This window comes from Parasteatoda tepidariorum, chromosome 8, assembly GCF_043381705.1.
Source record: "Parasteatoda tepidariorum isolate YZ-2023 chromosome 8, CAS_Ptep_4.0, whole genome shotgun sequence".
NCBI lineage: Eukaryota > Metazoa > Arthropoda > Arachnida > Araneae > Theridiidae > Parasteatoda > Parasteatoda tepidariorum.
The window spans coordinates 68,031,510-68,055,835 of record NC_092211.1 but is presented as its reverse complement, the minus strand read 5'-3'; positions in this window follow the sequence as shown (position 1 = coordinate 68,055,835).

Genomic DNA, 24,326 nt, shown 5'->3' with positions numbered 1-24,326 from the left:
ATGTACCTCTTTATGTGAATCACCTGACTAAATCAACTGCAACAAACAATCCCCTTGCTGACCACTTGGCTCAGTGAAACATCAAATTGTTGTACCACAAGTGGTAACTTACACACCGGTTATGATACATAATTTCAAGGATAGAGGAAAGGCATTCAAAGTAGCATCCTAAAAATATCCGAGCTCTTATCCCAAATCTTAGATTCAAAATCTACTCATTTTGATGTGCTACAAGTACAACTACCATACCTTTACAAGTGGATGCAGAAACTTCTAATATTGCTTAAATAATTTTTGAGTTATAATTAAATGACATGGAAAGGAAATCGAACTTTAAAACTTTTTTCATGTTATTTAAAAAAGCGCAAAATAAAAAACAGAACAGTTTTTTTGTGTTCTAAAATATCATTTGGCTTTTTCTTATACTAAACTTTTTAAATGCATTTTACAATGTGCAATGTACTAAATGTCTTTCTTTTTTTTTCAACTTTTCTTTTAAGCTTACTAAATATTTCGTCGGCCCTGGTATTTGGCTATTTTGTCTGCCTTGGTATAACGTTATTTTGAATCTCTTATGACTCCAAAACCGTTGGCACCAGGGATCTGGAATTCGGACATAGACTACGAGGAACAATTTTAGTCCCTGATCCAAAAATCACTTAAAAATTTCATTTATTATGTTGGAGAAAAATTTTGGAAAGCGATTTTATTTATTTATTTATTTTTTCGCAACTGTTTAAAATTAGTCATGGTTATAAATAAAATTGTAAACGATTCTGTTTACGATTTTAACACACGATCTTTAATGTTTAAGCATTTATTACGCATAATCTTTAATGTTTATTTATTTATTGCGCATGGTGTTTAAAGTTTAATTATTTACTTATTTATTAAGTTCAATTATCAGCGTAATTGGCATGTGAATCCATGAAACATCACTGAAGTAGCATTTCTAAAGATATCTGAAACCATATGTTTATCTTTTCTATTGTTGTACTTCTAAAACGTATTTCTGTGGAAAAGAATTTAAAAAGAGCAATTTTCTTTAAAAAAAAAGTGTAAAATAAAATAATTTAAAGAACAACGATTTTTCTATGGGTGTACACGAAAAAGTAATAAATGAAATATTGCGTGTAACTAATAAAAATCGATTTTGCATAGTTTCAGTTAATTACCCATTTATGTCCGTTTTATATAATGTTTATTTCAAAGTGCGTGGCAGAAATTTATTATAAAATTTTTAAACAAATCCTTCCTTTAAAAATATTTTATAATATATTCTTGGAAGACGTTTTAAAGTAAACTCCGTATAAAATGAGCGTAATACCTGAACAATTAGCAGAGACTACATAAAATTGATTTTTATAAGTTACACGCAATATTTTATTTATGCATTATTTATTCATTGTTTATTTATTATTAATATATATTGTATGCAGATCCATAGAAAAATTGTTTTTTCCCTTCAACTTTGTAATTATATAATTCCTTATTCTGTCAGAATGTATAATAATAATTTTAAAACTAAATTTTGATTAAATACTACCGAGAAATTTTCAATAATGTGAAAAATATCATACTTCTAAATTTGCTAAGTAGGTAGTTGATCCTAAAAGTAAGGATAAGACTAAAAAAAGGATAAGACTAAAAAAAGGATGTGACTAAACTTGCTATGTAGCTAATTGAATAAGAGTAAAAGCAAAATAGCTAAAAACAAGGAATAAGTAACTAAAATCAAAGGCAGAGTAAAATTATTGATAAATATCATTTTTATTCTTAACTTGATAAGTAACTAATTGGATAAGGCTAAAAGAAAAACTGTTTTAAACAAGGAATAAGTAGCTAAAATCAAAGGCAGTGTAAAATTATGATAAATATCATAATTCTAAACTTGCTAAGAAGCTAATTGGATGAGACTAAAACCAAACCATTTTAAACATAAAATCAGAGGCAGTTTAAAATGCGATTAAGAGCTTAACTTTCGATTTTAGCGCTCTTATCTTGATGAAGATTACTAAATTAGAAGAAAAGGCGAATTTCATGATGCAGTTTCTACAAAGATGACTTCTATAAAGCACTTTCTCAGACCTAATGCGACGCCTCGAGTTTAATGAAATTATAAACTTATTGCCATTCTGAAAACTTAGAAGTGAAATAGAATTATGAATTAGGCTTAGAAACGAAAGCGCTTTTAACCTGCTTTATTAAAAATTTTACAGATTAAAGTATTACTAACATTTCGCTCACGTATCTGTGATAATTAAATTCACTGATGAGATTATTTTGGTTTATAAGCACATTAATAAATTTTTTAAGTTTCTTTTGTTGCAAATTGCTTTTAATACTAATTAATTTGAACGCACTAAATTACGGTATTTAAAGCTTAATTCGTGTTTTTATGAAGATTTGCCAGAAATTACTTTGAAAAAAATAGGAACTATTAAGGCTTAGATTTTTAAACAATTTCCAATTAGTTTTAATATAATTGATTAAAGTATTTGAATCCTTTACGATCTTAAGAAGAATTTTTTTGCATGCATTTTTTTTTAAGGTGAAGCAATTTAAGATAAATGCTTTGCAATAAGCAGCTTATCGTTAAGAAAAGGCTGATCAAGCAATATTTAGAAAATAAGTTAAGGATCAAACGTAGACGGGATTATTTTTATTATAGCCATTTAGACAACTGTGTGAGTAGAGATATTGTAAAAATAAAAGTTTTGTCATCTGATGAATTTAATAATCTACTTCAGAATAAAAAAAAATTTTAATTTATGGATGCAACAATAACTTAATCTTAATTACCTGCAAGTGACGTCATCATAGATAAATCTTGCCACTTGTTAATTCAGAAACCAATCAGGTTCGACACACACGCGTGACGTTGTTTATGGGTATCCAATCAAATCTGATTTAAATTGCATGGTTAGGCATAACCACTTCACTTGCATAACCACTTCACTTCTTGTCGAGTTAGAAGTACCCAATTATTGCTAGCAAAAATTAAGCGTCTAACCAGAGTAACATTGGGAATCGAACCCACTACAGCATTCCGCAGTTTATGGTGTATAGGCAGTAACCCCATGGTTAAAGAGTTTCTATCGCTGTGCTGTTGGCGGAAAAGAATATCGATTAGGACTAAAACATAATCTTTCTTAAAATGTTATACGCTACCCATATTTGATTAAAATATTTATGAATTTTTTACCCTTTTTCGATTAAGTCTGATTAAATTGCATAATAATTTTATCGCTATTTTATCATTCGCTTCAGTAATCATTCTTCACCTCGTTACCTAATTTTTTTATCCACAGCAAAACAATCAGAATCATGACTAACACCAGCTTTATCGCAATCAACATAAGTTCATGGACTTTTTAATTTCGTAGCACTTTATTGATTCATACCTATTTATTACAGTTTAAAGTTGTGTGATTAAATATTTATAAAGAATTATTATACGAGTCAAGTTTAAGAGATGCCAAATTAGTGTTCATATTCACACGTTAGTAACATAAAGTAATGCTGAAAATACACAAATATACAGGGTCTTTATAATTAAAGTACCATTTTGAAATGGCTATAAAAATAAAACTACTCGACCAAATGTCATCAAACTTGGTAAATGTCTATAAAAGGTCATGGGATTTTAGTTCCCGCAAAAAAAAANAAAAAAAAAAAAAAAAAAAAAAAAAAAAAAAAAAAAAAAAAAAAAAGAAAATTTTAAAAAAAATTTACCATTAGCGGAGAATGGCGCTGTATGCCATAGTGTTAAACAAATGTGAAATATGCAAATTTGTTTTACACGTCATGTGAAAAATTGCTCTTAGTTCNTGAACGGAGGGCTTTACAAAAGTTCCGTACTGTAAAAGGAAAACGCCGAGGTCCAATGACACCGCAAGGTTTACGGCAAATTTACGGTAAAAGCCGTGTAAAACAAATTTACATATTTCACATTTGTTTAACACTATTGCATACAGCGCCATTCTTCGCTGGTGGCGAATTTTTGAACTTTTTTTTTTCTTCTTTTTTTTGCGGGAACTAAAATCCCATGACCTCTTATAGACATTTACCAAGTTTGATGACATTTGGTCAGATAGTTTAATTTTTATAGCCATTTCAAAGTGGAACTTTAATTATAAAGACTCTGTATATACCTATTTCTGATGGTAATAAAAACCTGAAGTCTTGACGTTCGTATTTCTTCAAAACAAGAAAGGTGCAAGAACAAAAAAGAAATAGAGAAACTTGATGAGAGAAGAAGTAGGAAATAGGAGAACTTGGTGGAAGAACAAAAAAGAAATTGAGGAAAAGGCTGGGAGAACAAACTATATTTTGAAGAACTTGGTGGAAGGACAAAAAAGAAATTGAGGAAAAGGCTGGCAGAACAAACAAGAAATTGAAGAATTTGGTAGAAGAATGAAAAAGAAACAGTGGAAATTGCAGGAAGGACAAACAAGAAATTAAAAAACTTTGTAGCAGAACAAAAAAGGAATTGAGGAAATTGCTGGACGAACAAATAAGAAACTGAAGAACTTATTAGAGGAACAGAAAGAAATTGAACAGATTGGTGGAAGTACAAAAAATAATTTAAAGGAACAGCAGGAAGTACAAAAAAGAGAAATTGAGGAACTTGGTAGAGGAATAAAAAATAAATTGAGGAAATTACGTGAAGAATAAAGAAATTTAATAATTTGTTGGAGGAACAAAAAGGAAATGGCAACAGAAAGGACAAACAAGAAATTGAAGAACCTGGTGGCTGAAAATTTGAAGGCATTGAATTTTACAAGCATAAAAATACTATTATGATTGAAAAAATATATAACATTTATTTATGCAATTAATAAATAAATAAAATGATTTATAATGGGAAAAAAGTAATATTTTTCACAAATAGCTTTTGGTTCTTACGATATATTTAGAAATCAAGTTCTATAAAATAGCAATCAACATGAAGTTCCACTAAATTCTTTAAATGCTATTTAATTTTATATACATGCATTTTATCTAAACATAACACATAATATACTCTTTTTTCCATCAAATCAATGATCAATGAATTAAGGACCCCAGATGTTGGCTATTCCATCTGATCATTTCAAAAATAAGCCAAACATCGTAATTCTATAAAGATTCTCCGAACTTTTTGCCCCGAAAGAGTTTAGTACATAAAGGGGGCAATATATTGGTCATCGAACATCGAATTAATTTGCCGAAATAAGATTAGAAATGGGCCGTAAAGGGTAAAGTCTGGGTCCCTACCCTTAGGCTTGCGATTTAGCTCTATTAAATCAGCCGCAGAAATCCTGACGTTTGTATGTCTTGTCTATAGATATATAAACATAGGAGATATTTACTAACACTATCAAATAACAGAAAATGGAGCTTCTGATTCTAATATTTCTTTATAGCATTTGTATGAAGAATAATATTTTGAATAAGATATTAAATTTTAAGTTTATTTTTAAAATACTTGCTGGAATAAATCGAAATATTTGTTCTAAGATACGACAAATTAAAATGCTATTATTACAAAAAAACTAAATAAACTTCTCTGTATCTCGAAATTTTGTTCAGAATTTTTTTTCAAAAAAAAAATTAAAGCAATGGAAATTGATTTAAATTTAATATCCATTAAAATTTAAAAATAAATATAATTACATACACTATTTCACTAACATTAAGGTAATCAAACACTCATTGATTCGCACTAGCTAACTAAGTAAATTGCTATTGATTTACAATTCATACAATCATATGATTTACTTACTATTTCATGTTAATTAAATTGTATTAAGTAAATTGTATGAATTGCTTCGAATACTTTGTGAGATTCATAATTTACCCCAAAATAAAATTATAAATTTTCAAAAATTGCACCTATGTAATACCGAACCGCATGTAAAATCATGTATTCTGCTATTGGAAAAAATAAAAATGAATCAATTATCTAAATCTAACTTTGCATTATCAACATGAAGAGCTTTGTGGAAGAGCATGTTAAGAGAAAATTTGAAGAACTTGAGAAAGTCAGCTTTTAAATGCACTATAAAATCTTTTGATAAATAAATTAATTGACTTTGATGATATAAATAAATATGACTTGGCTAAACTGAATTAATAATTCTTTATATTATATATTTGATCCGATAGAGTTAGTGACTTCCAAATATAGCATATCCTTCCACTAAGAACTTTTCTGAACATGAAATTTAACATGTCCTTCATCTACGGCGAAAGACAGACCTTTAGAAGAAAAAAAACTATTCAAAATACATAGTAACATACCCTTTCATCAAGCTCTTCGTTTAAGAATAAGGAAAAATCTTTCAGAGAAAAATTCTATTCTGAATAACAAGAAAGGCTAGTTTCTCAGAGAAAAGGAACAATTTAAAACTAAACTTAGCATATTCTCCCGCTTAGTTTTTCATGCACAAAAAAAAAAAAAACAATTCAAAATGTAACTTAATACCTCTTTCCACTAAGCTTTTCAAGTAAAGAAGAAAGGCAAATTTTTAAGAGAAAAATCTATTCCAAATATAACTCAACCTGCCCTTCCTTTAGGTTTTTATACATGAAAAGAGATGGGTTAAAACATTAAAATGTGACTTAACATGGCAAAAAACATTAAAAATGCAACTTAACATGTTCTTCCATTCTGCTCTTCATTTACAAAAGAAGACAAGTTTTGTAGAAAAATAGCAATACAAAAAATAAATCTTAACATGCCCTTCCACTAGGCTCTTTATGTACAAAGGAAAACAGTCCTTAAGGGTAAAAAATATACATTTTTAAACAAAATATAATTCAAGTTTTGGTCTTTTTTAACGAAAATTGAATTGTGGAAGAAATCGTCCAGTATGAAAATATGGGTATTTCTTCAGAAATAACTTCTGTAAATACCTACCAAATCTCTATCACAGCAAACAAAGATGTATCTTTCTTCTTTAAGGGAAAGTTACTTTCGGATATTGCTCAAAAAACAAAGACATCAAAATCAAAATAAAAGTTGGCTATATTTATTTTTTTCTTTCTTTCTTCTTTCCACAGTATCGTATTCCTCTTCGAAAACAGCGAGGGTCTCTTACTGGGGAAAAAGCAAATATTTCGCCAACATATCGGTAATCGGAGTTTGTTTGTCATAGAATGCTTGTTTCTGGAGTGATGGGCATGTGGTATATGGTCATTAGACAAACAAGCAACGACTGTGATTGGCAGAATGTTCCACTTTTTGCGCAATCGATAGTCAATAAGAAAATGGAATATCATAAACCAAAAAAAAAAAAAAAAATACTGGAGTATGGATCAGATTGATTAACTTGTATCCTTTAAAAAAAGTCGAGACTGCTGATTCACGTTCAACTTGCTTTTGATCAAATGTCTAATCAAAATTAATAATATTAAAAATGTTTAATATAATTCATAATTTAAAAGCGTCTGTTAAGTTTTACATTTGATATTTATCGTAAATAAAACGAAAGTGAACAATGCAATTCTGATCTTGACTAAATGATGTGATCAACGCATGACTACTTTCTTAAGTTATTTTCTACGACAATACGCAACTAACAACAATGACAAATTTAGAAACCTATACTGCATTTATGATCCTTTGAAATACCGATATCATGTTAACGTTGACACCTTCAGATATATTTCAACATTGAAGAGTCTATTGAATGTCAGAAAATGTTCATTATTTGTAATCATAATTTCTAATCAATATTTCTAATTGTACCGACAAGTGTCGTTAATCAGTAATACACTAATGACCAGGTTGTAAGTACCCAGATTATTTCAAAAAACCCTCCCCACCTACATTTGAGTTGAGAGACTAGTTTGTGTTTCTGTTTTTCATTTTTTGGTGGTTTATAGATGTTTTTTCGTGATAGGATTTAAATTGAAATATGCACAATCGGCTCCTACTTTTCAAATGCCTTTATTTTGTTTTATTCTATTACCGGCGCAGAACAGTTGACTCAATTCTAAATTTACGATTGTCAATTTCAACTTCATCGGCTTGTAATTTTTAACCCAACTCAGAAGACAAGGGAACTCCTGGATCTAGCATTGGGACAAACTAAACTCCGTAGATCACTTTTTGATGGAACTAACCAAAAAAAAAACACATAAACCTCCCCCTGTTTGACCGACGGAAAGAGGATTCTAACCAATGATTCGTCTACCATAGAGCATATTTTGAGTCAGCACTGCGGTCGGTGCGTGCCGGGAGCTGAATTCTTATCAACCAGCAACCGTTGAGAGTCGAACCTGGGTTATCTCATTGAGAAGCAAAAGTTCTAGTTCTGATATTAAAAAAATCAGTTCCACTTATGGTGATTCAAGTTTTAAAAAAAAATTACTGTTTTGGTTTCCACTTTTGTTAGTGCTTTTATAAAGATTTTCTATGGATAGACAGAAATAGCTCCTCTCTCTGTGATACTTTTTAACAGATTGTTTGCATAAGAGAAATCGGCTCCTCTTATAAAAATGATTTTGCATTGCTTGTTTGAGTTCAGGCAAAATCACCTCCTCTTTTGCTAATGCACTTATATATCTGAAGATGGACTGAATAAGCTCTTCTTTTAATGATGCTTACATATATCTTGTTTGAGGATAGGCAAAATACTTTTCTGATCAAGAATTTTAAGGTAAACTAATTTGATGTGCACCCGAATATTCAATAATCTTCGAAAAATGAGGGAATAATTCAAATGACTGGTATCAATTATTATAGACCCAATTAATTGTTTGTTTTTATTGTTATTGGAGGAAACCATAGGTAATGCGAAAGTATGGATTGTTACTTCATTTTTAAACTGACTGCCTTATCTCAATGCGACTTCAAAATATTTCTGAATTTCTAAGTAAGTGCTAATTTTAGTATTGAATTTTTATTTCGTTCATTATTTTTTTTCATAAAGTAAAACAAAAAATTTAGGTAAAAATCCTAACTATTTTTTGTTCTTTACTTTTCTTTTCAATTTTAACATAATAAACATTCATAATAACAATAATAGCAAATAATAACATTATTAAATCAAAGATGTGTCGGAAGTCTTATTCACTGTTCACAGAAATCGTCTTATTCACTGTTTCCAGTAGTCATCTTATACTGTTTCCAGTTTTTTTGTTGTTGCTCCTAATGACACTTGGACAAACGAAACTCGCCTGACATCGGAATTGCGAATTGAATCAGGAAGTTGCGCTGTTCATTTGAGAAGAGTGAAAGTGTGTCTTGGCTCGGAATATCACGGATAGATGGCAGCACCACTCATTCATGAGGCCACTTCCTCTATTTAGACATAGATCTGAAGAGGAAGGAAATTTTCTCCAGATCCCTGTACCCATAGTACTGCTCAGCGAACGACCACAGGACTTTCGATTCCACAGCTTTCACGAGCACGTATATCACACGTACTCGGTAGGTCTTAGCGGAGTCGAGGATCGAGCCTCGTTCCCTCTATATCGGCGTCAGATTCTCTAACCACTTAGCTACCACTGCCCAGAACTTCTTTTTAATGTTATATAACTAAATTTTCTTTCAATCAATCACCTAGAATGCGACATAAAAATATTTATTTCCTCCTTTTAGCATCTTTAATCCCAGTATATTAATAAATGAATAAATTTCTCAACTCGCTTCGCTCACCTACCTATACTGTTGTTTCTCAATAATTTTTATTTCTGACAATAAACCGATTATAACATCAAAATTAAAACTTGTTCAATTAAAGATCCTAAACTTTTAACTCTATTAACTCAAATTTGGTATCCGAACGTATTCGAATAAAATGTAAGCCTAATACTACATCTCGGTCACCATAGCAAATTCCTTCATGGATTTTTGTTTAAAATTCTTTTCTATCTTTTTGATTACTATAAAAGCTCGCTGAATATTTTTCACCATTTAGTAATGTTGCTAAAAGTCAACTTTTTTTTATATTAGCTTAGAATTTTAAATAGTTATTTCGCATTTATTATTTAAATTGCATACGTTAGCTAAACACAGTTTTACAGGCAATTTATTATTAAAATTATTTTATCATATTAATAAGTAGGAATAACTTATTTACCGATTAATAACTTTAAAATTGCAACTAAATATCCTTGTCAGAAAAGATTGTATAATAAAATAGTATTGCTTTTAATATAATAAAAAAACAACACTTTCATTTTTAAGGTTTCAGTTTTGCAAAATCATCCAAATCAAAAAGATAAAAACAGAGAATACTATTAAGATGGGATGATAAACAAATATTGCTGGTAGATACCACTACATAAGAGATCAATAAATAAGTTACGAAGTAAATACTGTTATAACTTTTATTAATTTTATACTGGTGACATCTAAATCCTCTTTGTTTATTAATGGCCGTATAATGTGATATTTCAAATGAGAATTTACGAAGCTGTAATATGACAATTATTTCTTTATAATCTAAAGAGATGCGAAATAACTTAATGTAAAAGTGTTTGTAATTATTTTTGAGCGAAAGTGTTTCATTTCAAAGTCACACACACACGAGTAAGCATTTAGAATAAATTATTATCATTGGTTTACGGTAACATAAAATTATCGCCAACTACATGATCAATCAGACTATGTAGATTAACGGGCAGCACTGTGAAGATAAAACTGATGGTTTACTGAATTTGAGACATTTTCATTTAAAGAATAAAACAAACTGATTTAACTTACTTGATTATCAAAAGATTAGAAAAAAAAATTTAACACGCATACTTTATTTTCTTCATATCATCTTTAATAAAGAAAAAAACATATTTTTAATTTAGTATTTTTTTGCATTTTGTAGTCGTGTCTTCAGTTATTTTAATCACTTTAAAATAATTTATTCATTCATTAAAAAAAAATATGTGTGTTGAGATTAGGAGCAAACATTTCATAAAGAAAAAAAAACTATTTAATTTCTTAACTTACTTTTTTTACACTTCTAGTAAAAAATGTTAATTAATGCATGTCAAGTTGATTAAAACTTTGATTAAGTAAAATTAAAATTGAAGTTCATTGTAAAATAAGATCAAAACACTATAGCGTATATGGAAAAAATACCCTTTTCGAATACATAAATACATATTTAATCTCATCAGTGAAGCCCAAAACGCTGCCACTCACTCGCTACTGTAAACATTTTAAAAACTCTAGCTTCGAATTTTGTTGACATTCGACATTTTCTTTGCGAATAATTAATAACCTTCGATAAATTTTTTTGAGAGACTGTGTGGATCAAATTTAAAGAAACGTTTTGCCAGAGTAAACAAACCAAACACGAATAATAAAAGAATGTATGCAAGGAATGAAAAAAAAATTATTTTCAAAAAGAAGTTTTTGAAAAGGGGAGAAAATGTCGTCTGCTGCTTTCCAGTAAGGCATTTAAATCGTCGCTGCTCTGAAACACACTTAGCCCAGGGCAGGAATGGCGTTTTATAATGGGGAACAAATCTTCTCTAGAATAGAAACACACTTCTTCGCTTTCTTACATTCTTTTATTTTCACCACTCTCTTTTCGTATACTTTCCTTTTACTCCGATTTACTTCATTTGCTTAAGACTCTTCGACGTAAGGAATATCTTAAGAATCGTCTGCAAGAAACAAAAATGAAAAGCAGACGACATTATACGTGGATTATGCGAGACATTTTTTTCCCTCTTCATCCATTCATTTCATTTCATTTCTTCATGTCATTTGAAAAATACATATATCTACCACAGCTTTTTGTACAGATATTTTTTTTTAACTTAAGTTGCCGTTTCACCTAGCTCCTTAAAAAGATTTTGTTGAGGACTCGAAATGTTTGCCCTCAAGGAAATTTTCAGTTCTGCTTTCCGAACCTTGTACTAAATCTAAAGACGTGTAGTTCGACTTCCTTTTTTATAGACTATCGTTTGCTGCTCTACAATTCGTGCCCCATCTTTTTGGAATTTTTTCTTTAAATTTTTAATCAGTCACCATCCATAATGGATGACTGTTTATCCGACGTCCTGATTACATTACGAAGACGCGCCGGATTTCTGCCCTCAGGTATTGGGCAAACGGTGGGCTTAAAAAGATCAAAAATGCGGAATTTTTCTCAGCTATTTTGGCTCTTTCAAAAATTTAGTCTCCCGCTTTTGTAACTGTCAATTTCATCAGTTGAGGGAACAATTGTCGGGTTTTACCTCAGCAGTAACTAAAAATTTCAAAAATGTATCAGTTTATTTTAAACCTTTAATGTATAGTTTTCAGTTATTCTTTTCATTATTATAAAATGGTTTAGCAATTGAACAAAATAGTGTACGTTTCCAGTTTTCTTGACAACAATAACACTTTTTGATATTGGAAACGATAACAAATATCGATAAATATATTTCAAAAATATCGCCAAAATAACTGAATTGCCACGCTTTATTTTCAGTTAGTCGTATTTGACATAGCAATTTGTGTCATTTTTCTTGCTTAAAAAAGAAGAACTAACTCTCTGTTTATTTATTTGCAGAATTATATAAAAACAATAGATGACGCACATTCGCTATACCATTCCACATCAAGTGAACTAATTTTGAGATACACCTCAATTATACCAACTCCCGTTGTACTGAAAGTTGGAAACGGGTGTTAAAATCTGACAAACTAAACTCTGCTTAGTTTTAAACGGAAGCACCGTGAAAATGTTAATTAAGGGTTGAAGCCTAACGGAATAATATTTTACTATAGGAATTTGTGCTCTTAATTTGTCTTTTCTAAAATTAAGCTCTCTCAATTTCTTTTGAGAATCTAATGTTGGAATTATATAAGAAAATGATGTATTCCTCACATGAGATTCCATTGTAGTTAATCTCATTCTTACATGATTTCATTACTCTTTATCTCTTTCTTATATGATTTGATGCTCTTAATTTCTCTCTTATAAGATTCCGTCACTTTTAATATCTCACAATTGCTTACAAGATCCGTCACTCTTAGTCTATAATACTCATTCATAAAATTCAATTATTCCTAATATCTCTCATATTATTCCATACCATACTACAGTTCTACAGGAGATGAATTCGTGTTGCCAATAGCAACGCTTCTGCTTGAAAACTGGAAATGGTAAGTTAATTCATACAAATCCACTAACACTTAGAGTAAAATCTGCCGAGGCTGAAAAACATCTTGTTTAAATGAATTGGATGTTAGAAGAGATGTAAGGTCAGCTATCAATCAAAATTAAAATTGCATTTTTTTTCTTATTGTTGTCATCAAAACAAATGACGCGTCTTTTTTTTTTCTCAAGAAAAACATCCAAAACATTTTGTCAAAAAAAAAAACGGATTTAAATATCATTTACGTGAAGTCTTTAAGTATGATTGCTCTTATTCTTTTGTTGCCAAGGCAACTTACCCACGTTTCTTGTTATTGAAATTTAACAGGTTATATAACGTAAGCGATTAGTTCTATTCGTCGCGACCTCATGATAACTAGAGTTGAGATGTTACAACACATAAATTTCAAATAAAAAGTGATCCTGTATACAGACGGTTACAATCGAATTATGCCTTGGCCACCATTAAAGGCAAGGCCTTGATGAAATGAACCTAGATCTTTCGCCATAGCTTAATATTGTGGTGATTCAAAAGATGAAGACAACAATAGCAAACGTAGTAATCATCAAAAGTATGAAAAACAGCAGAAAAAGATGTATCTTCTTTAAAAGCTAACTTCATTCAAGAGCATCATTTCATTCATTCTCTAATACTGATTTATTCACTAACAAACATATTTAACTACACAAATACTGTTAAAGCATAAGTAATAACTATCATTATATTTTACCCTGATCCGTTCTTTAGTAAGTTTGAAAGCATCTCCTAAACATATATTCTGAAATTTTATTTCCGTAAATAAAAAGTCAGATGATGCCGACAACAGAAAATGTAGTAGTTGCCAACTGCAAAAACATACACAACCATCAGTAAAGAAACACATCCTCCTTGAAAGCTAACTTCATTCAAGAACATTTATTCATTCATTCATAAACATTGATTTATTCATAGATGAAGGTTGACATTATCGATATCTATTCTCCCCACAATGGTGACCCGGACGTGATGTGAACACGCCTACCATGACAAAAACTCCTACTTCGATCTGAACACGCCTACTTCGATGGATAATCCACATTGAACAATTGACTTGCTACTTGTGACTGCGACATTATCTACCTCCTCGCGCTGTTGCTACTCAATCTCGATCGCACATAACGTACAACGTATTTACTCGACTGTTAAAGGCAACACTGGAGCAACCATAACCGTGAACTTAATACAGCTCTCACGATCAGCAAAAAGTACGGTGATCTTAATATAGCTCTGTTCCGGTGTCTCAAAAAACAGCAATGAATCAACTAGTGATATCCATATATCGAATTCTATCACAGCTAAAAGTCTGGTGGGGGAGTACTGTAGTGTTTCTACCACCACAAAAATACAATTCCTGTTCACTAGTATATAAAACTTGATAACTCGATTTTATGGGGGGGGGTACCTTTTCATAGCTGAAGGTTAACGGCATTGTCGATATCTATTCTCCCCACATTAGCAAACTATCATTGTGCTTTATTTTAATCCACCCTTTTTTTTTAATTTAACACTATAATTAAAAACTATTATTCTGTTTTACTTTCATCCACTATAACACTGTTATAAACTGTCGCTATACTTTTTTTAAATCGACTTGAACACTATAATTAGAAGCTATTATTATACTTAATTCTAATTCACTGTAACATTATAATTAAAAACTATCATTATACTACATTATATTGCTATAATCATTGTGCTACACTATAACATTATAACTAAAAATAATTATTATACTTTATTTTGATTCAAACTATAACGCTATATAATTAGGAACTATTATTATACTTTCTACTATAACACTGTAATTAAAAACTATCATAATACTTTTATTTTTATCTGCAATAACACGATAATTAAAAACTATCATTACACTTTATTTTGATCCGCCTTTTCAGTAAGTTACGAAGCAGATATTTTATTTCTGTGAATAACACCGGAATATCTCAATTCATTTATGCTCGCATCTCTACTGATGTTATTCTAAACTGCAATAGATTCATGGCCATACATATTTCATGGCTTCGTATGCGACTCAATGGAATGCTGTTCCGAAAATGACAAGGAATTCTGATTCGACGACGTTTGTCATTTTTCAAACAATGCAACGGTATTTCCAAGTGGATGAAGGAATACATCAAAATTTCATTGTTCGAAGTAAATATATATTGCCCTTCGCTCTCCCTCGAGTAAATCAAAAATTCAATTTTTTCGTCGGAATAGGCAGAGTTTTGTGCTTTCTTTTGAATGATTTGATTTTTTTTATTTAAAAAAAAAGACCAAGATTTGTCTTCGATAGGGCTAATGTTAGATTGGATAAATAAATAGAGATACGAATGTTTTGAATATCTTATTATGATTTAGATACTTTACTGGATTTCCTATACGTTTGCGTATTTTGAATGTGAGCTTTTTGTAAAATGAAAATAATAAATAAATAAAATAAACTGAGTTAAATACAGTTTCAAAAGAAACGATTTTGTTTCTTCTATTCTAAGACAGCTTCCAAATTATTTAACAAAATTACATAATTCGTAAAATCGAACAAAAATGGTATAAAAAATAGCAAAAGTTAACAGATATCAATCGAAAAACTTGAGTAATATGGTGATAAGCCAAATATTTCCACAACTGACATTTTTGCACAACCATTCCGTAATATTGTTCCCAGATAGGAAATGTACAAGTTTTGGGGAAAATCTATTAGCTTCACGGAATATCATTGTGTTTTTCGCTGAAATGACTCTCCTGAATAATTTAGAAATGTTTCCTGTTTCTTAAAATGTTTCTTAGCATTGCCTAAAGCTATATAATTCAATTTAAAATTTTGCATCCTGTGGTCTATTTTTGGTATCCTTATCACACTTTTAGTATTTATTAATGCACATCGATATTAATCTAAGAAACAGAAATTTTATATACATTAGTGTTCTAACTTTAAAAAATTTCATTACGTTTGCTTTATTAAAATACTTTTAATTTCGCTGCAGTAAAAAACTTATATTTAACAAGTGTTACAGTATAACATCAACTGATGTGCAAAAAAAATAAAAGGTCATATTAAACTTTGTTAACAGTAATTTTGCAATTAAAAAAAAGAAAATTGTATTATTTGAAATCTAGTTTTTTGATAGTTGTTATAATATTGTATTCCACTATTCTGATATTTTCAGCCCTCATTCGGAACAAACTGTGCGTTTGAGTCAGCTGTACAATTTGGTGAGATATTAATATGCGGTAAAAAATTCTCAGAGTCTCGTTAGTCATGACAATATGGATTTATCAGAGCATCATCATGTTGCTGTCATGCTCTCCTGACTATGTTCTAGCTCACTTTTTCCTGTTCTCCAACATCAAATTTTTGTTTAAAAGAACGCGTTAGCTCTTTGATTAAATAAAGGCAAAAGCGAACGAGTTCATAAAATTAATTTCAACAAATATAAGATTTAAATGGGACAGAATGATTAGTAAAAGAAAAATTAGTAACTAGAAGTTGATTTTAGTTAATTCCTAATTTCAACAAATTAGAGATTCAAATTGACGTGGTAGATACATAAAGAAAGATTAGTAACCAGAAGTTCATAATATTAATTCCAGATTTCAACAAGTAGAAGATTCAAATAAGACAGGATGGATACAAAAGACATAAGATTAGTACCAAGAAGTTGATCATATTAATTCGAGATTTCAACAAATGAAAGGTTCGAATAAAGCAGAATGGATACAAAAGACATAAGATTAGTAACCAGAAGAATTCGAGATTTCAGCAAATAGAAGAATCAAATAAGACAGGATGGATACAAAAGACATAAGATTAGTACCAAGAATTTGTTAATATTAATTCGAGATTTCAGCAAATAGAAGATTCAAATAAGACAGGATGGATACAAAAGACATAAGATTAGTACCAAGAAGTTGATAATATTAATTCGAGATTTCAGCAAATAGAAGATTCAAATAAGACAGGATGGATACAAAAGACATAATATTAGTACCAAGAAGTTGATAATATTAATTCGAGATTTCAGCAAATGAAAGGTTCGAATAAAGCAGAATGGATACGGAAAAAAATGGTTAGTACCTAGAATTTGGTCCTTGATTTTAACGAATCGAGAATTCAGACGGAACAGGATGGATACAAAAAAGGAAAGAAAAAAAAGATTACTGCCTAGTTTCAACAAATAGAAGATTCGAATGGCGCAAAATGGACACAAAAAGGGAAAAAAGGATTAGTGCCTAGAAGTTGATAACAATACAGGGTGCAGCAAAAAACCGGGCACTAAACGTAATTAACATAACTTAATTAAAAATAAATTAATTAACAAAAAAGAACAAATAATAATAAGAGTAGACTTTTACTAATAAATAAATTAGATTAGTTTGAAGTAGGCGCTTTTTGCAGCGATACCGAGGTGCGAACGATAATTGAAATTTTCAGAAATGGGCAGCAAGTTTCTTACTTTTAATCTATCCCATTCCCGCTGAAGCAATTGATTTATAAGTACAAACTTTTGTGTAATTTAGTGCAGGCTCGAGACTCCAAAATGAACCAGACACTGTAATCCTCGGGACTGAGATCTGGCGAGTAGGGGGGCCATTATTCAGATGATATCATGGTTGTAAAATACGCCTTGCACCACTCTTGTGCCTTTTGGGACTTGTGCAGGGTCTTGTTGAAACATCCTGTTTACATTGACGAAGTACTTTTTGGTCAACGAAAGTACAACAGCATGTAGAATATTCCACTAGTAGACTTTTTTTTATTTATTTTAACACTCTCATCCACAAAATCCAAAGATGTCATGTGGTTAATGCAAATTCCTAATCCATGACTTTGGATTCTGGCTATGTTCTACCATTGCTGAGGTGATTGTAGCGTCTACAGACCAGATGGTATCTCCAGGGTGTTGTGAACTTGCTGGACAGTAAAGAGAAAAGAAATCTCTCGAGAAATGCAAGAAAATTTCATTGTTGCTAATTTCATCCACACTTAGAATAAGCAATGCTTACGTAAGACACTAAAACTCCTTGTTGTGTTTTTTTTTTTTGTAAGAAAACTTTTAATCATAAAAAAATATAACAACAAAAATGTGAAAAATATTTGAGAAAAAATTTACGTTTGAGGAAAGAATAAGTTATAAAAATGTTTCTTCAAAAGTTTAAATTTTTTTAAATTTTAAACTATCAAGCGGAACATTTTTTTAGGCAATGTTACATATTTTTTTACCTTTAACTCTAAAATTCTTAAAATTAGATTACTACAGTAAAAGTCAAAACTAACATCGAAAAATACGAGGATGGGGGGTTGTTGCACCATTTTTCATAAGAGAGGAGTTACGTAATTTGCTTACTTTTACTGACAAGGCAAAGGGTAGTCGAAAAGTACGAAAAATATACATACGTAATATACCATCGGTCCCTAATTTTTGTAAATAGCAGATCATTTCTGTCCTGTGATAAACTTTTTCAATTTGAAAACTAATTGAGCTCCTTACCTATATATTCAATTATAATACTTCTAGCATACAATACTGTTTAAATACTGTGGTATACTGTTGTATGATACTATTACTAGCAATACTGTTGTATGATACTATTACTAGCAATACTGTTGTATGATACTAGCATACAATAGCGTTGTTACTAGCATTCTAAGCTGTTTAAAGCACATCATTTATAGAGATTATACTAAAAAGCATTCATAATACCGTGTTTTAATAGCATTGAAAGTTCACATAAAATGCAACAAAAAAAAAGGACGTAATTATTTTAATCAAGATTTGTCACAAAAATAAAACACATTTTACAGCTAAAACTCGAAAGCCGTTAATATGCATATTACCTAGCAAACATTCTAATTAACTAGGGTGATTTGTTAAAGTATAGAATCGAGTGTTTTTCACGATTTACTGAATTAATCTACGTGTTAACAGTCTCTTCATCGTTACAGTTCAGCATTCTATCAACTAATTTATTGATTCAATGGGCGTCTAAAGGGTCTAATTTTTGAGGGGGACAAAATTTAAATACGCAATTGCAATAGCTTTCCAAATTTTACATATAAAAAAGTTCATACGTCTTATATAAAAAGATAGATTTTTTTTCATATATATATATCGTTTTTAACTTTAATAAATTTAAATCGATGATGATTCATAAAAATTTCCTTTATTTGTCTGAAATCTTGAAGGGAACTTTTAGAGATTTCTAATCATTTAGGGGGAAATATACCCACCGTTCACCCCCCCCCCCANNNNATACCCCCCGTTCCCCCCCCCCCCCATGCCAACGACGCCCAAGGTTGATTGCTTGCTTCTATTTATTGACTTAAATATCGAAAAATAAATAAATTACATTATGGTTATTTCCTTAACTGTAATAATATTTTAAATTGTTTGACTTTTTTTGTATTATAATTCTTAAAGTGATTGATGACCAATTCTACAAAGACAATATATTCTACTATATTCTACCTAGATAATAATCACCTGTAGATTGTTTCCTTATGAAAACTTGATTTTTTAAACTGGGAAAAATAAACAATAATTTAAGTAATAAATAATTAAAAGAAATTTAGGAAAAAGTTGTTATAGCGAAGATTTTATTTTCACTTCAATGAGGGAATAGTTGGTAATATGTAGATTATCTAGGTAGTTTTCAGATTATCTAGGTAGTTTTCAGATTATCTAGGTAGTTTGCAGATTATCTAGATACTTTGCAGATTATCTAGGTAGTTTGCAGATTATCTAGGTAATTTGGCAAATGAAAGAATTTTTTCGAACTTCAAGGCATCAGCCTAGTTAATCTGCACAATAACTAGATAATCTGCAGAATATCTTATTTCTACTCTTTGTCGATAATACATACATTTACAATTTCACTCTATAATTTGATTCCAATTATAAACGCCTTTTTTAAGCAAAAATGTAATAAGTTCTGACTTGGTTATGCGTGGTTAGTTAAAATAATGCTTGTAACTCTAGGACTAAGAAGTTATATTTCAGGGAAAGTCCATTAATGTACGTCAACCATCATCTGGCAGACAGAATTAATTATCCATAATCTCAACAAGGAGTTCGAAGATCGGGAAGAAGATATACCGCTAGCTATGTAGGCGACCTCTGGCGGAATCTCTCCTAAGTCCAGCTAAGCAATGGTAACATTTCCTATACTCTTTCTCTCTTTTTTATGTTACTCTCTTGGGACTTGCAGTAGCATCCACTGCGATGAAGAGAAGAAGAAGAAAAAAAATGCAAAAAGAAGAGGAAAGAAATACCGAAAAAAACTTCTAGCAAAGAGAAAAGAAGGGAAAAAAATACGAGAAGAAATAAGAAGACATGGATCGAAAGGTAGAGCGAATAAACGAAACAGAAATAAGATAAGATAGAGGTTGCCTTGGGCTACTGTTGTGGCCAGGGAGCGTATAAAAGGCGTAATTTACTGCGAAGGCTAACTTGGGGTCATTTGATTGGTAAATAGCCCTTAGGCCTCACGCATAAGTTATGTGCTGGAGTTGATCTATAGGCTTTTAGAAAAAAAATTATCACATGTCAGTTACATCAAAAAGCACTTGATTTTCCATAAAATCGATTAATTTTTTACAAACATTACATCAGAAAATATGATCAAGAATTTTCCGCAATATTTTTAATTTTTTTTTCTATTATAAAGAAATAAGTCAAGCACATCTAAGATCACCTACATTTCAAACTGGTACCCATACTTCCTCAATTTAAATTACACTTAACCCTGAATGAAATGTTTTCCCTGAATAAAACTATCTGTAACTTTAACATCGACAACTTGAACTAGAACTATAAAAACTGTTTTTATAGTTTACATTTTCCTTCCTAAATTTTAATCCTCAACTTAAATTACACTTAACTAACGTTTTTCCTGAATGAAACTATTTGTAACTGTAACATCGACAGCTTGAACTAGGACTATAAAAACTGTTTTTATAGTTTAAATTTTTATTCCTGAATCAAAATTTAAAAGAGAAAGGTAAAAATTTTAATGTTTGTTTATGAAATGCGTTAAATAATTTGAAAAATATTCAAAACTAATACCTAAATTTAAAACAAAATTTGAGGAAATCCTTTTTATTTTCTGTCTAGGGCTCTAGAATCATATCTATCAAACTATATAATGTACTCTTAATTAAATACCTTTAACAATTACCTGGTTAAAAACTTCATTCACTTCAGAAATAAAAAAAAAATAGAAATAAGTCTAAACTCAGGTAATAAAACAGTCTAATAAAATCAGGGTAAAAATAATTTTACCCTGATTTGCCTCTCGGCCACTGTGATTTTTGTTGTTCTGTTCTTCATTTTTTTTTTTTTTTTTTTTTTTTTTTTTTTTTTTTTTTTTTTTTTTTTTTTTTTTTNTTTTTTTTTTTTCTCTTTCGGCCTCTGTGGTTTTTCATGTTTCGTTTCTCATTTTTATTGTTCCATTTTTCGTTGGCAACTTTGCGTTTTTATTTCAGATCATTTTCGTTTCTTTACATTCACGGATGGCAAGTCTTGAAAATGGGTGCCTATTTTTGATGTGCTTGAAACTTGTTGACTGATACTTCTTATTTGTTAATTTCTTATTTGTTTATTTCCGTAGTGAATTAAGTTTTCAATCTGATAACATCTTACCTCTCCAGTTTTTTTAAATTTTTTATTTAATGCTACGAACTATTTACACTTCTCCTGGCTTCTAAATATGAAGCTCTCGGAAAAAGCAATTGTTGCGTTTTTATGACCAATATTTAATGAGCTTACATTATTATGTATGAAACATGAAGTTAGTAAAGGAAGCTAGTAAAGAAAATTAGTAAAGAAAAAATTAGTAAATTATTAATAAAAACAAAACATGCAAACACTATAAAAGACATTTCAAATAATATACTAAATTTTTGTCCAGTTTATTTACATTATTATCTTTAATCGTTCTCAATTTGTTGCTACATGAAGGCTTCCTAAATTTTCCAAAAATTTTCATTTGCTTCTCTAGATTTTTAAATCCCACCCATTGCTTTTAATTTCATTCAAACACTATATTCACAATAAAGAACATTTCAAAAAATGTGCCAACTTATTGTTCACTTTATTATAACCATCATCTTTAATGATTATCAATCCGCTAATGGTTTATAGTTTTTTCTCGACTTTTAAAAAAATGTTGCTCTTGACTTCCAATTTAAACCTGCCTTTCTAATTTTATTGTCTATTGAAAAAAAAGCACTGTACTTCCTATAAAAAACATTTATTAAAAAAATTATCTAACTTATTATACGCTTTATTACCACTATCATCTTCAACCATTATCAATCCACTGCTGGATGAAGATCTTCTGCTAATTATCAAAACTTTAGATCTGCTCCTTTAGCTTTTCAATTACCTCTTAGTACTTTTCTTATTTCATTAGAAGTTTGTGTTCATCATAAAGAATATTTCAAAAAACTTTCGAACTTATTATCCACGATATTATCAAGTACAACCATTATTAACCCAAGATCTTTTCCTGATTTTTTTTTCAAAAAATTTCGCTTCCAATTTACACTTGCTGCTTTTCTAATTTAATTGCCTACTGTAAAAACACTGTACTTTTTATAAAAAATAATTATAAGAAAAATTAGCTAAATTATTATTCGCCTTATTATTACTATCACCTTCAACTATTATCAATTCACTGCTGAATGAAGGTCTTCTCCTAACTATTCAAAAATTTCAATTTGCTCCTCTAGCTTTCCAATTCATATTTACTGCTTTTTTTTATTTCATTAAAAATCAGAGTTCACCATAAAAACATTTCAAACCAATTTCCAACTTATTGTCCACTTTATTATCATTCTCAAATACAACCATAATTAACGCACTAATGGACGAAGATCTTTTCCTGATTTTTGAAAAATTTCGCTCTCAATTTGAACTTGCTGCTTTTATAATTTAATTGGCAACTGTAAGAAAGATGGTATTCTCTAAAATAAAAACATATAAAGAAAATTGCTAACTTATTGTCCAATTTATTATCACTGCTTATCATCTTCAACCACTATAAATCTACTGGTATCATCTTCAACCACTATAAGTCTTCTAGTTTATTCAAAAATTCCAATCTGGTGCCTTCCAATTCACACCAGACTCTTTTCCTAATTTTATTAGACCACATTATTTGTAGGCGCTCTTTTGTACGTTTTTTGCAGGAACTCGAGACCAGATGTTGTTAGTTCAGTGATTGTTATTTCTTTAAGTTGCATGGTACTGCCATTTTAAAAGTTTTTTTTTTCTCGGATACAGATATATTACTTATTTATACGTCAATCAGAAATAAGAAAGGTAATAGGCTATTGCGATAAACTAAACTGCTTTTTTAGTCAATAAAACGCTTTGAAGATAATATTTAAAAAGTTAAACTTTTTAATTCAACTATTTCGAACAGATTTCTCACACAACTTTCAGTTTTACTACTAGGGGAGAGTGGGGTCAATTGTAACAGGGTACGATTGTAACAGAGCAAAATTTCGACTGTCGGGTTCTAGATTTGGTTCCTAAGTGGTGCACGAGCTGTATTTAATAAATCTACATGTACACCCCTGCTCGCAACCATTTTTACGTACTTTTGAAAGAGTTACATCACAAAAGATATTTTCACGCTACGTAAGTACTTCTTTTGGTATTAGAATTTTATATTGTAACAAAGTAATTTCGTTTAAACAAATAAAAATTATTAACCGAATATGTAAGTGGACACCTTAATTAACATTTCAGTAAAAAAATTATAGTTTTGTTAATTAACTAGCAATGTTTCTAACAAATGAAGCAGAAATGGCGTCTTGGGGACGATTGCAACAATAAGTGCAGGGACGATTGCAACAGCTGAAAATAAATAATCTTATGTTTACGAACCATTACTTAACTCTTTAAGAACCACCAATAGTTTCCTATATCATTTATATTATGTTGTATGGGGCCGTTCAAAAAGTACGTACATCCCGAAGAGGGGGAGGGGATTTGCTATTATGTACGGTTTTGTACGATGGGGAGGGGGGGAGGTATTATACAAAGTACGTACTTTATAAACATACACCAAATTTAAATTTGACTTCATCCTACACACTCCTTAAGTAAATATTTAATTTTATTTAAAACATAATTATTTTAATTTTTATGAAAAAGGGGGGTAGACTAATAAAATGTACGTACTCTAAGGGGGGG